This window comes from Hyperolius riggenbachi, chromosome 4 (genome assembly GCF_040937935.1).
Source record: "Hyperolius riggenbachi isolate aHypRig1 chromosome 4, aHypRig1.pri, whole genome shotgun sequence".
NCBI lineage: Eukaryota > Metazoa > Chordata > Amphibia > Anura > Hyperoliidae > Hyperolius > Hyperolius riggenbachi.
This window is the reverse complement of record NC_090649.1, coordinates 301826309-301841467: the sequence shown is the minus strand read 5'-3', so window position 1 is coordinate 301841467 and position 15159 is coordinate 301826309.

Below are 15159 nucleotides of genomic sequence, written 5' to 3'. Positions count from 1 at the left end.
GATCCGCACCATCCAAAACGAATACTTTATTAGCTCAGTTTAAAAACATCATAAACAGATTAAAATCCAAAAGTGGGTCTGTGCATTATGATGACGCACAGGCGTTTCGGGCCATAGCAGGTCCTTTATCAAATCATGACCAGCCCACAATGATAACCAGTCCATAGAACAGTTCATTTAAAGTCCAAGAGAGGACCACATAGAAGACTTCAACATCTGCATATATGCATATTCATATAGTCACAGCCACCAATCAGAATTGCAACATAATTTTCACATATATAACCACCAAGTCTCATAGCCCAGACGTATGCCATGTACTATTATAATTCAATAAAGATACCTGTGTATAGGGTACTCACCAAAGTGCTATGCATGTATAAAAACACGCAGAAGCAAAGTTCTAACCACGGATCATAGTAGCCAATCACAGGAGTGCCTACAGCGTCCGTCGTAGGACTTGATCCAATCCCAGTGGGGACATCAGAAGCTAATCGCCGTACTGGCAGCAGAATTTTATTGGCCGACACGGACATTCTGCTGACTTGGTGGTTATATATGTGAAAATTATGTTGCAATTCTGATTGGTGGCTGTGACTATATGAATATGCATATATGCAGATGTTGTAGTCTTCTATGTGGTCCTCTCTTGGACTTTAAATAAACTGCTCTATGGACTGGTTATCATTGTGGGCTGGTCATGATTTAATAAAGGACCTGCTATGGCCCGAAACGTCTGTGCGTCATCATAATGCACAGACCCACTTTTGGATTTTAATATGTTTATGATGTTTTTAAACTGAGCTAATAAAGTATTCGTTTTGGATGGTGCGGATCGTTTGGAATATATGACTAGGGGGGTTTAAGACAGCGGTCCTCAAGAGGTACCACTGTTTTAGTAAAAATACTTTCTATGCAGAGTTTCTCTTTAAAGGGATACTGTAGGGGGGTCGGGGGAAAATTTGTTGAAGTTACCGGGGCTTCTAATGGTCCCCCGCAGACATTCTGTGCCCGCGCAGCCACTCACCGATGCTCCGGCCCTGCCTCTGGTTCACTTCTGGAATTTCAGACTTTAACCTATTTTGGTTCCTGGACGTAGAAACTACGTCCAGGAACCATGCGCGCTAACGCGCGCTCCCGTGGCCGATCGCGCGCGTGCACACGCACTCCCGGCCGCGGATTCGGTAGCCACGGAATCAATGTATCGGGCTACGGTGCCCGATCACTGATTCCTCTCCCCCGCTGAAAAAGCGACAGCTTCTCTCGGAAGCTGTGCTTTTTCTGGCTTTTCCCTCCCCGATGCGTCACTCTAAGCGTGTGTTACGCTTAGAGTGACGTCATGTAAACAAACTCATGGCCGCCATCTTGTGGCCAAAAAGTAATACTACAACTGAAAGTAAAAAAAAAAAAAAAAATTAACACACATTTACATTATAAATCTATTGTTTACCTCCCACCCTCCCAAAACTACCCAAATAAAATGTTTACTATACAAAAAAAACAAAACATTACAATAAAAAAAAAATGTAAATATTTACCTAAGGGTCTAAACTTTTTAAATATAAATGTAAAGATGAAATATTTCTATATATTTTTTATTATAAACTTGTAAATAGTGATAGATGCAAAATGGAAAAAATGCACCTTTATTTCCAAATAAAATATTGTCGCCATACATTGTGATAGGGACATAATTTTAATGGTGTAATAACCGGGACATATGGGCAAATACAATACGTGAGTTTTAATTATGGAGGCATGTATTATTTTAAAACTATAATGGCTGAAAACTGAGAAATAATGAATTTTACCATTTTTTTCTTATTCTTCCTGTTAAAATGCATTTACAGTAAAGTGGCTCTTAGCAAAATGTACCCCCCAAAGAAAGCCTAATTGGTGGCGGAAAAAACAAGATATAGATCAGTTCATTGTAATAAGTAGTGATAAAGTATAGGCTAATGAATAGGAGGTGAACATTTCTCACGTGAAAACGACGGAACGCGAATGGGTTAAAGTCTGAAAAACCACTGCGCCTACGTTGCCGTGTCCTCGCTCCCGCTGATGTCACCAGGAGCGTACTGCGCTGGCCCAGTATGGTCTGCGACCATAGTGGTTTTCAGACTTTAAAGTCTGAATTTCCAGAAGTGAACCAGAGGCAGGGCCGGAGCATCGGTGAGTGACTGCGCGGGCACAGGATGTCTGCGGGGACCATTAGAAGCCCTGGGTAAGTTCAACTCATTTTCCCCCGACCCCCTCCAGTATCCTTTTAAGCAGCATTTCTCTTGGAGAGAAAAAGAGACACTGCAAGAAGCAAAATGTTTATGTAGAACATTTTGGGCTTGATTCACTAACCGACGCTAAGCCAGCTAGTGAGCCTTAACACTTTGTGGGCGCAAACCAGGGTGCTAGGGGCTTGATTCACTAAGACAAATAACGTGCCTTATTAGAGTTAAGGGGCCTTATCAGAGTTAGCGTGCCTTATCAGAATAGCATATGCTATTCTGATAAGGCACACCAACTCTGATAAGGCCCCTTAACTCTAATAAGGCACACTAAGTGGCTTTTCACTCTGGCACTAAAGCTGGCCATACACTGGCCCAATTTGCGGCCGTTTCGACAGCAGATTCGATCACTGGGATCGAATCTGCTGCCAATCGTTCGCGCTAAACGCACCCGCCGATCCGATTTCCTCCCAAAATCGGATCGGTCCGTCGATCGCGCCGTGCGGAAAAATACCGCCGATCGCCCGCGGGTAGGGAGCGCGTCGCTAGCGGCGGCCGATCCGATCAGGTATACATTACCTGACGCTGGCTCCCGGGCATCTTCTCCGCGTGTTCTCCGCTCTGTTCCTGCTTCCATCCCAGCGTACATTAACTTCCTGTGTCACTGCAGTGACCAGAAGGTTCAAATAGAGGGCGCTCTATTTGAACTTCCTGGTCACAGAGTGACACAGTGTACGCTGGGATGCGGTGCGGGGTGCAGCGCGGAGAAGAGGACCCGGAGCCAGCTTCAGGTAATGTATACGGGGGGGGGGGGGAGAGGCGGCAGGAGCAGCTCAACAGATTGTGATCGGTTTCAGGCTGAAACCGATTCACAATCTGTTTGCAGTAAAGGCAGCCATACGATCCCTCTCTGATCAGATTCGATCAGATAGGGATCTGTCAGCTGGTCGATCTAATGCCAAATCGACCAGTGTATGGCTACCTTAACACTTAGCGCCGGTTAGTGAATCAAGCCCTTTGTGTGTCGTCCACAAGGCCGGAAAATTGGATTTTCCAGTGCATGCGCAGTGAAGGTTGTACTTGCATTCCATCATATGATTCTGCCAGCCTATTGCAGGCTGAGTATATGATCACAGGGTTGCTCGTAAACTACGCCAGTGCGATTCTACGCGTCGTAGTCCGCAACTACGCATCATAGTTCATAGATGAAGTTTAAAAACATAGCGTACGTATTTCTGCGTAGTCGTAGTACCGCTATTCGAAGCTTCGCTCGCTACACGTAGTTGACGTATGTATTGCGAATTCAACTACGTGTGCGGTAACTGCGTCTATACGGATCATTGAGCATGCGCAGAAATATTATTGCCCTTCTATACGCTTACAATTCCGCATTGGAAGATGGAATATACGCATATATTAGTTCACCCATGCACATATTTAGCGGATTATTGCGGAAATTTTTCCACATAAGGGCATAGGCGTCCGCATACACTACGCTTCTCACTACGCAAAGCTTCCGTATTTTAACACGTAGTCTACAAAATGTAAACGTAGCGAAGCTTCTGATTTCGAAACCGTAGTTTGCGAAGTGTAATTGCGTAGAACTACGCGTAGTTCCAGCGTAGTGAAGTTGGCTGACTACAACCATCCCTGTATGATCGTCAGCGGACTCCACCCACTAGGTGTGGACCCCAGGGTTAACCCTTGGCTGGCTGTTTATAAGGAATGGACAGTCTTGAGGAAATCACTTCCTGACTACTTCTACTCACTTATAACTTCCTCTCATCTGTCTGTATGCTGTACATAGGCCTAAGTGCTGTCTTAACCTCTTGCCGACCGCGTCACGCCAGTAGGCGTGGCCGCGGCGGCAGCCCCAGGACCGCCTAACGCCAATTGGCGTAAAGTCCTGGGGCTCTGTTTTGCAGGAGATCGCGCGCAGGCTGCGCGCGCATCTCCTGCTTGGGGGGCGGAGCTCCGCCCCGCCTTCAGTCTCCGATCGGCTATTGCCGCTCGGGAGACTGTTAGAAGGCGTGATCGCCGTCTATTTACTCTGTGCAGCGCTGCGATCAGCAGCAGCGCTGCACTGGGGACAGCCGTGTGACACGGCTGTCCCCCTGGGGGACAAGAGAGCGATCGGCTCTCATAGGCAGAAGCCTATGACAGCCGATCGTCGTAATTGGCCGGCTGTGGGGAGGGAGGGAGCGAGGGAGGGAAGGGGGTTAAAGGAAGAGGGTTTTTTTTTTTAATAAACAAATATTTATTAAAAAAAAAATAAACATGGGGGGAGCGATCAGACCCCACCAACAGAGAGCTCTGTTGGTAGGGAGAAAGGGGGGGGGGGAATCACTCGTGTGCTATGTTGTGCGGCCCTGCAGCTTGGCCTTAAAGCTGCAGTGGCCTTTTAAACTAAAAATTGCCTGGTCACTAGGGGGGTTTAGCCCTGCAGTCCTCAAGAGGTTAAGGTGGCCGCACACCATACAATTTTTTAAATATTTGTTCAATTTAAGAATTGCAATCAATTTTTCTAACTGATTGTAACATTTCAAAAATATGACCAATGTACCACAAACCTATGTTCAATTTTTCCCCAATTATGATAAAAATGATTGGAAACTGTGACAAAATTGCTAGGGTGTGTATATTAATAAATTGACAATCTAACACCATACAATCTTTAGAAAGATTGAAGAAAAATATCTAGCATTCCAGATCGATAAAAATCAAAGAAAACGGGAAATCCGATCGGATCGGATTTTTCAGTCGAATGAAAAAAAAGCTTTTGATTTTTTCGGGAGATCCGATCGTTTTTATCGAATTACATTAAAATCGGATCATTTTATTGTATCGTGTGTGGCCACCTTTAGTGCAACATAGCATAGATGTTCGTAAAAAAAAAGTCTGAGCTAATCATAAGGACTAGTTCAAGATGCCATGAAACGTTTAAAGATGAACTTCAGATTCCTGCTTTGCGGAGTCACCCTCAAGACATGTCTGCATTTCAGCTGTATATCGATCTTGTCAAATAAACACCTTAACCTCCTTGCCGGTTATCCCGAGCTCAGCTCGGGGTAACCTGCGCAGGAGGATTTCTCAGGCCCCGCTGGGCCGATTTGCATAATTTTTTTTGTTACAAGCAGCTAGCACTTTGCTAGCTGCTTGTAACTTCCGATCGCCGCCGATCCGCCGCAATCCGCCGCGCCGAGCCGCCTCCCCCCCCCCAGACCCCTGCGCAGCCTGGCCAATTAGTGCCAGGCAGCGCTGAGGGGTGGATCGGGATTCCCTATGTCGGTGACGTCATCCCGCCCCGTCGCCATGGCGACCGGGGAAGCCCAGCAGGAAATCCCGTTCTGAACGGGATTTCCTGCTTACTCCGATCGCTGGAAGCGATCGGAGTGGCTGCAGAGCTGCCGCTGCTCAGCGGCTATCATGTAGCGAGCCCTGGGCTCGCTACATGATTTTTTTAAAAAAAAAGTGCTGCGCTGCCTCCTTGCTGGGGGAATTAGACCGGCAAGGAGGTTAAAGAGAAATTGAACTGAAAATAAAAAGTCAAAATAACCATACACAGGTCATACTTACCTCCTGCGTAGTTTACTCCTCAATCTCTTTCTCATCTCCTGCGTCCCATTTGTCCACTGTGATCAATGGAATTCTCCTTCCTCCATTTTAAAAACGGCCATTACCCCATAACAGCTTCCTGGTCAGCTCACTGCTAAACTGTAATATCGCCCACTTGAGCCATAGGGAAACATGGACATTACCTTGCACATTCATCTGTAACTGACAGCTGCTGATATAACTGACAGCAACTGGTATATTTCAGTTCTGACAAAATATTGTCAGAACTGAAAGGGATCACTATAAGAAGAAAATGGTGAGCTTCTGAGAGTAACTGACGGTGAGTTTAGTATGTAATATTAATTTGCAGCTACGTCATGTGTTTATTTTAAATAATTTTACTCGCTTCAGGTTCCCTTTAAAGTTTGAAGACGTCTGTCAGTTCTATCTCCTTTGCTGCTGTTGTGACGAGTGTCAAGTTATTACAGGTTTTGTGATATGGTGCCGAACAAAGGTGTGGTGTTGTTGCCCATAGCAATCAACAAATATGTATTACAATTATTACAGTTACCCCAATGTACTCGTTGGGTGCTTGTCAACCACCTTCCTTCTTTTATAGAGGATCATTTTTATCTCAGATTTTGTCCCTGCTAAATGATTGCCGCCAGCCCAGGGAAATTATGCAGAGTTTGGGCGGCAGATCATTACAGACTTCCTCCAGGTGTTCTCCAGGTGGCTTCAGCATGTAGTGTTGGTGAGAGAGAGAGAGAGAGAGAGAGAGAGAGAGAGAGAGATGAATCTACCTGGCTATCTGGGGTTCTCTTTCGACAACTGTTGAACACAAAAGGCAAGGCCATGTCTGGCTACATATCCTTAAAGAGACACTGAAGCGAAAAAAAATATGATATTATGATTTGTATGTGTAGTACAGCTAAGAAATAAAACATTAAGATCAGATACATCAGTCTAATTGTTTCCAGTACAGGAAGAGTTAAGAAACTCCAGTTGTTATCTCTATGCAAAAAAGCAATTAAGCTCTACGACTTTCAAAGTCCTGGAGAGGGCTGTTATCTGACTTTTATTATCTCAATTGTATTGAACTAAGTACTTTTCTTCTGCCAGAGGGGAGGTCATTAGTTCACAGACTGCTCTGAAAGAATCATTTCGAATGCTGAGTGTTGTGTAATCTGCACATATTATAGAATTATTCAATGTTAGAAAAACACTATATACCTGAAAATAAAAATATGAGAATATTTTCTTTGCTGCTAAACTTCTAGTAATCATTCATAGTACACAACCAATTCATTATATCATTTTTTTTTTCGCTTCAGTGTCTCTTTAAGCAGTGGCTGGATGGTGTAATGGTTAAGGGCTCTGCCTCTGACACAGGAAACCAAAGTTCAAATCTCAGCTCTGTCTGTTCAGTAAGCCAGCACCTATTCAGTAGGAGACCTTAGGCAAGTCTTCCTAACACTGCTACTGCCTATAGAGCGTGCCCTAGTGGCTGCAGCTCTGGTGCTTTGAGTCTGCCAGGAGAAAAGTGTGATATAAATGTTATTTGTCTTGTCTAATTTTTCTCTTGGATTGAGCAAGCATAAATGGTACATGCTAGGCTAGTTTCAGCTAGTATTGTTGGTGGTATAATGGATATTTTAGTTATCTACCATACACTGAGACCTGGGTTCAATTCCCAGCCATGGTATGTAAGCTGGTTTTTGAAATACTGGAATTCCCTGGCAGATGAGACCCTCCTCCCTCTGGTAGGGGAGGGGGTAGAAGGGTGGAGGGAGGAGGGAGGTATTAGAACTCTTGAAACATGTTTTCTATTATTTATCCAGCCAGTAGAAATTTTTCTAAATTTTGAAGTTCGCCTCCCCATTGAAATGGATTGCGGTTCGCAATCCACTTCAGGCAGCAAAATAAAACAAGTAAACAGCCTGGTTATTAATATGCGCTGTACTGTACATACACGTTTATCTCATCATGTCACATGTCACCTCGGGTACACTTTAAAAACCACATCACGGTGGCCGGCGTGACAGTACTGCACATGCGCAATTAAACCGCGCATGCGCAGTACTGTTACACCGTGATGACGCAAGGTGACAACAGACGTGACTTTTCAGGAAGAAGGAGCCCGACACTCGGGCCCAGTGTCGCCGGGAGCTGCCAGGGAGCCATTTCTGGCCAGCCCCTGGGAGAAGAGCCAGATGGACGCCAAGGGACCTCCCGACCTACGGTGGGCTGAAGAAAGCCCCAGGTGAGTACCAATTTTGTTTTTGTTTAGAGCTCGGCATCCCTTTAAGGAAGCAAGAACTGTTCACATATCAGCGCTCCTCCAATTATAAGCCAATAACTTTATCACTACGTGTCACACCTAACTGATCTATGTCTTCGGCTTTTTGGGGGTGATACTTGTTTTCAGTAATTACTTTAACTACTAACTGCATCTTGTGCAGTATATTCACGGGCCGGCAAAACTTCACTTGAAGTACCAGGGCCGTGAATATAAGTCTTCAGCGGTGGGCGGCCACGATCGCTCCCGTCGTCGCCCATTAGCAGAGAGATGAATGAGTGGAAACGCAGTCCCCGGATCAATGAACGCCAGTGTCTATGAGAAGCCTGCATTCGTTGTATCCTCCTATTGTTACAGTGCCACACATTACTTCAGATTCACGTACTTACGTATGTCAATCGGAAATAATGACATCTTGTGGCCAAATAGTAAATTTCACCAAAATCCACTTTTATTTAATAAAAATCTCAACACTGACTTTTATAATTAACTATTTCCCTCCCATAGTACCCAAACTTTTTCTTTTTTTTGTATAGGGGGAAAAATGTTTACATACAAAATACATAAGTAGTTACCTTAGGAACTGAACTTTTTTAATATTTATGTCAAGAGGGTATATTACTGTTAATTTTTAATTTATGAGCTTGTAATTAGTGATAGACGCAAAACTGAAAAAATGCACCTTTATTTCCAAATAAAATATCAGTGTCATACATTGTACAAGGGAAATTTTTTAAATGTTGTAATAACCGGGACAAATGGGCAAATATATTGTGTGGCTTTTATACACAGCAGAACATTTTATTTTAACACTATAATGGCCAAAAACTAATAATGAATTTTTTCAATTTTTTTTATTATTAATTCAATTAAAATATGTTTAGAATAAAATAATTCTTAGCATAATGTACCTCCCAAAGAAAGCCTAATTGGTGGCAAAAAAACATGATATAGATCATTTTGTTGTGATTAGTAGTGATTAAGTTATTGGCGAAAGAATGGGAGGCATGCCGACAGATGAAAATTACTCTGGTCTTAAAGGGGTAAAAACCCCTCAGTGATCAAGTGGTTAATGTCTATGAATTTTAAAAGGGAAAAACAAGGAAAAAATTATATTTCTCCAGTTTCACCTCCTTTAGTTTTATGGTAGTGTTTTTTTGTTTTCTCACTGTCCCCTATCAATAATTACAAGCCTTTATTTGCTAAAATAAAAGTAATATACCCTCATGACATACATAGTTAAAAAGCAGCGTTCCTAAGGTAACAAATTATGTATTCGCTCTTAAATTCTGTATGTTTGTTTACTTTTTATAATTTTTTTTTCTCTTAAAGGGAAGGTCCAAGCAAAAAAAAAAAATGAGTTTCACTTACCTGGGGCTTCTACCAGCCCCAAGCAGCCATCCTGTGCCCTCGTAGTCACTCACTGCTGCTCCAGTCCCCCGCTGGGAGCTTTCTGACCTCGGAGGTCAGGGCCGAATTGCGTACATTTTTACACATTCCCGCTAGCGCAGGAACATTAACGCATACATTTTTACGCGTTAGTGGTGCAACGCGTAAATATTTGTTCCTGCACTAGCTGGAATGCGTAAAAATGTATGCAATGTGGCCCTGACCTCCGAGGTCAGAAAGCTGCTAGCGGGGGACTGGAGCAGCAGTGAGTGACTACAAGGGCACAGGATGGCTACATGGGGCTGGTAGAAGCCCCAGGTAAGTAAAACTCATTTTTTTTTTTTGCTTGAACCTTCCCTTTAAGGTACAGAATATATGAAAATAACAATTTTATTGCTTTTAACTCAGTTTGTCACTAAAAAAGAATTCACATAATTTAGGTCTCAACCCTAAAACACACTAAAATCTAAACTGCAATTTATTACGGTTAAAATTACATCACATTTGTCTCGGATTATAGCTAGCTGGGCATTTTGACAGGTCATTAACTCAGAAGTGTGCATGTGACTTTCTACATGCTAGTTATTTGCACAAAGTATTTTAGAGCCATTCTTTGTTTGCATAGCCCCAGATACAGAGTAACCAAGCAGCTTGGGGTGACCCAAACCACTAGGAATGTATAGGGGGATAAAATAGACCAAAAAGCCCTCTTACTGATAAGCAATGCTTGGTGAAATTTCACCATGCAATTGTGATGAAACTTTACCAAGTGTGATCATAATTTTTAAAAAAAACTTTTTTTTTTAATTGATGGATTGCGTTCGCCCCTACCTATTTTTTCTGTGACATGAGTAAAAGCTGACATGTATTCTACAGCTTGTCACAGATAAAATGATACCACATTTGCCACATTTGGTAACAAACTGGTGGTGCAGCAATCCATTTTACTCAAGGTATAGTTATGGCTTTTTGCATCCTTCCACTAATTACTACAGCAGCATTCTTTGTTTGCATAGTCCCAGAACAGTCTGAGCAGCAGAAAAGGGCCACAAGTGTAACCATTATGGAAAGCTAATAGCTTTAAATCCTTCCAAAACGTATTCTCACACTTGTCTTGTTTAAAGAGACACTGAAGCAAAAAAAAAAATGATATAATGAATTGGTTGTGTACTATGAATAATTACTAGAAGATTAGCAGCAAAGAAAATATTCTCATACTTTTATTTTCAGGTATATAGTGTTTTTTCTAACATTGCATTATTCTATAATATGTACAGATTACACAACACTCAGCATTCAAAATGATTCTTTCAGAGCAGTCTGTGAACTAATGACCTCTCCTCTAGCAGAGAAAAAGTAAACAGTTCACTTACAGTTGAGATAATAAAAGTCAGATAATAGCCCTCTCCACGACTAACTTAGTTGGAGAGCTTAATGGCTTGTTTGCATAGAGATAACAACTGGAGTTTCTTAACTCTTCCTGTACTGGAAACAATTAGACTGATGTATCTGATCTTAAAGGGAAGGTTCAGGGAGGGTGGGTAAAAAATAAAAATCAATTTCCACTTACCTGGGGCTTCCTCCAGCCCGTGGCAGGCAGGAGGTGCCCTCGCCCCCGCTCCGCAGGCTCCCGGTGGTCTCCGGTGGCCGACCCGACCTGGCCAGGCCGGCTGCCAGGTCGGGCTCTTCTGCGCTCCAAGGCCCGGAACTTCTGCGTCCCACACCGGCGCTCTGACGTCATCGGACGTCCCCTGGGCTCTACTGCGCATGTCTGACGTCATCGGACGTCCCCTGGGCTCTACTGCGCATGCGCAGTAGAGCCCGGAGGACGTCCGATGACGTCAGAGCGCCGGCGTGGGACGCAGAAGTTCCGGGCCTTGGAGCGCAGAAGAGCCGGACCTGGCAGCAGGCCTGGCCAGGTCGGGTCGGCCACCGGAGACCACCGGGAGCCTGCGGAGCGGCGGCGAGGGCACCTCCTGCCTGCCACGGGCTGGAGGAAGCCCCAGGTAAGTGAAAATTGATTTTTATTTTTTACCCACCCTCCCTGAACCTTCCCTTTAATGTTTTATTTCTTAGCTGTACTACACATACAAATCATAATATCATAATTTTTTTTTGCTTCAGTGTCTCTTTAAAACAAAGCCAAATACAGTGGCTAACTTGAATATATCACTTCTCTTAACAGAGCTGACAAATACATTGGGACTTTACATTGAAGATCTATTAGGATAGGAGAAAAGCCACAGGTCTGAATCCAGAGTATAGAAGCCAAGGCACATCCAAGGGTCAGAAGATGGGAGACGGTCTGCAGAGTAAAGTCTAAGCATGTGGCTAAAACTCTCACCTTGCAGCAGGGTCCAAAAGTTAAATTTTGAAGCTTGTATGTTTTCTTGGGTTTCCTCCAATCATACAGTTTCCTCACACAGCCCAAAAACATAGTGGTAGTCTAACTGTGAGCTCCTTTGAGGGAGAGTAAGTGATACGAATGTATAGAAAAAGGGAAAAAGGCCAGTAAAATATGTCCGGGTTATAAAAGAACATAAAACAAAAAATGAAATCTAATAATTGGCAAGAGTGTGGTATGCCTCAAAGCGCTGGCTAATGTACAGTGTTGGCTTTGAGGGGCATTTTCGGCAAAGGTCTCTTGAGTCCTTCCTCCTGTATTTGGCACACACTATACACTTCCTCTGGGGTTTTTGTCTGGTTTCATTTGGGGGAATTATAGCAGGTTTTTCAATGGGATCTTGTTTTCCAAGTGAATTGAATCAATTTCTTGTGCAGTTTGGGCAGGGTTAAAAATGAGGGGCCTAAGGACTGCAAGTAGGTGTTTGTAGTTTTTTTTTAAATAGCAAATACATTGTGTTTCCCAACCCGGCAGCCTCGGGTATGTGTCGCTGCCCCGCTCTATCTCCCTCCCACGCTCTTTGCCCCCGATCCGTGTAATTAGAGCAGGGCTACAAGAAAATGGCCACCGATGTCCAAAAACACGTATGTCGGCAGCCATTTTGTTGTAGCCCTGCTCTAATTATACTCGGAGCGAAGGCAGAGCAGAGAATCTGAGAGGGAGACTGAGTGGGGTGCTGAAGAAATGTCATCGCTGGAATCCACAAAGCTGGGTGCGTGTGCCGTGGCCGCCGCCTGCTCATGCTATTTTTTTTTTGGGGGGGGGGGGCACCAGGCACCTATGCTTGACTACCTACACCTGACTTCCTAAACTGGGGACGTTTATGCTTGGCTGCCTATACTGATGGAACCCTACATACCTATACTGCAGGCACCTACATACATATACTGCAGGCACCTACATACCTATACTGCGGACAACTACATACCTATACTGCGGACACCCACATACCTATACTGAGTGCACTTACATACCTATACTGAGGGCACCTACATACCTATACTGAAGACACCTACATACCTATACTGAGGGTACCTACACCTGACTTCCTAGACTGAGGGCACCTATACTTGGCTAACTACCTACCTATACTTAGTCTGGGGGGGGGGGGGCACCGTGGGTAAAATGCGCAGTGAAAATTGTTGGTGCTGTGTGATCATTCCAAATCGGGGGGTGATGTGTCACGGAAAACTGAGCATTTGGGGTGATGTGTCACAGCTTTAAAAAGGTTGGGAACCACTGCTTTAAAGAGACTCTGAAGTGAGAATAAATCTCGCTTCAGAGCTTATATTCAGCAGGGGCATGTGTGCCCCTGCTAAAACGCCGCTATCACGCGGCTAAACGGGGGTCCCTTACCTCCCAAATCCCCTCCGTCTTCGCCGGGGATCTCTTCCTGGTGAGGCAGGGCTAATGGCCGCAGCCCTGCTTCCACGCGCGTCTGACGGCGCGTATCTCCGCCTCTCCCCCACCCCTCTCAGTCTTCCTTCGCTGAGAGGGGCGGGGGAGAGGCGGCGATGCGCCGCTGATAGACGCGTGTGAGGCAGGGCTGCAGCCGTTAGCCCTGCCTCAAGAGCAGCAAAATCTACGACCAAGTTGGTCGTGGATTTTGCAGGGGGGGATTTGGGGGGTAAAGGACCCCCGTTTAGCCGCGGGATAGATTTATTCTCGCTTCAGTGTCTCTTTAAGGCATGTGATAATTGGAACTGAGCCCCATCAAGCCCCATTATGTCACTCATTTGATTGGCTATTATGTTATATAATTATGAAAGATTCACTAATTATCATTTATCCAGAACTTTGATTGCAGCAAATCCTGTGTCACTTCACTCTTGACAGCCTGAGAAAGGATAAAGGACCGTTCCAACATTGTTTTACACTGGATCTCTAGATTGTTGCAGTGCTGGGCCGAAATTACGCATTAGCGTAATTACGCATCGTAATTCACTACAAATGCACCGTAAGCGTTACGTGTAAGGTTACGGTATTACGCGTAATTAATTACGTGTAGACCGTAGGTTACGTTATTACGCGTAACAAATTACGCGTAAGACAGTAAACTCCCATTGAAATTACACAGTCTGCCGTAATCGCGTAATATTACGCTCCCGTATAATATAAAAAAGCCGCCGACTTTAAGGGTTAATAGCAAAGCCCCCTTAAGTGCTAAGAGCCTCAGATTTGGAGAATATATTAAGGAGATCAGAAGGAATAAGAGGAAAAAAAATTTTTTCAAAAAGACCTTATAGTTTTTGAGAAAATTGATGTTAAAGTTTCAAAGGAAAAATATATACATTTAAAAACCCGCCGACTTTAACGGTTAATAGCAAAGCCTGCTTAAAATTTAGGAACACCAAATTCACAGGATATATTAAGGGGATTAGTGGGAATAAGAGGAAAAAATTTTTTTCAAAAAGACCTTATAGTTTTTGAGAAAATCGATTTTTAAGTTTCAAGGGCAAAAATGTCTTTTAAATGCGGAAAATGTCAGGTTTTTTTGCACAGGTAACAATAGTGTTTTATTTTCATAGAGTCCCCCAAGTGGGAAGAGTTTTACTTACTTCGTTCTGAGTGTGGGAAATATTTAAAAAAAACGACGTGGGGTCCCCCCTCCCAGACCTCTTTAACCCCTTGTCCCCCATGCAGACTGGGATAGCCAGAATGCGGAGCACCGGCCGCGTGGGGCTCCGCACCCTGACTATACCAGCCCGCATGGTCCATGGATTGGGGGGTCTCGGAAGGGGAGGGGCAGCCAAGCTTTCCCCTCCCCCTCCGAGCCCTTGTCCAATCCAAGGACAAGGGGCTCTTCTCCACCTCCGATGGGCGGTGGAGGTGGAGGCTGCGATTTCCTGGGGGGAATCTGTTCATGGTGAAAAAAAGGGGTCATTTAAAAAGGGGTCCCCCAGATGCCCACCCCCCCTCCCAGGAGAAATGAGTATAGAGGTACTTGTACCCCTTACCCATTTCCTTTAAGAGTTAAAAGTAAATAAACACACAAACACTTAGAAAAAGTATTTTAATTGAACAAAAAACATAACCACGAAAAAATCCTTTAATATTCTTAATTAACCATTAATACTTACCTGTCCCTTTAAATAAATGATCCCTCGAAATAGCCTCGGAAATGTTCTATCAGTTACAATGTAACAAAGTTATTACAATGTAACAACTTTGTTACATTGTAACTACGCCGCACCCGACGTCACTTGCCGCTCAGCCGCCGCATACGCGTCTCCGCTGCACAGACCCGACAGAGCTCTGAGCTATATAGCTCAGAGCTCTCTAAGCATCTT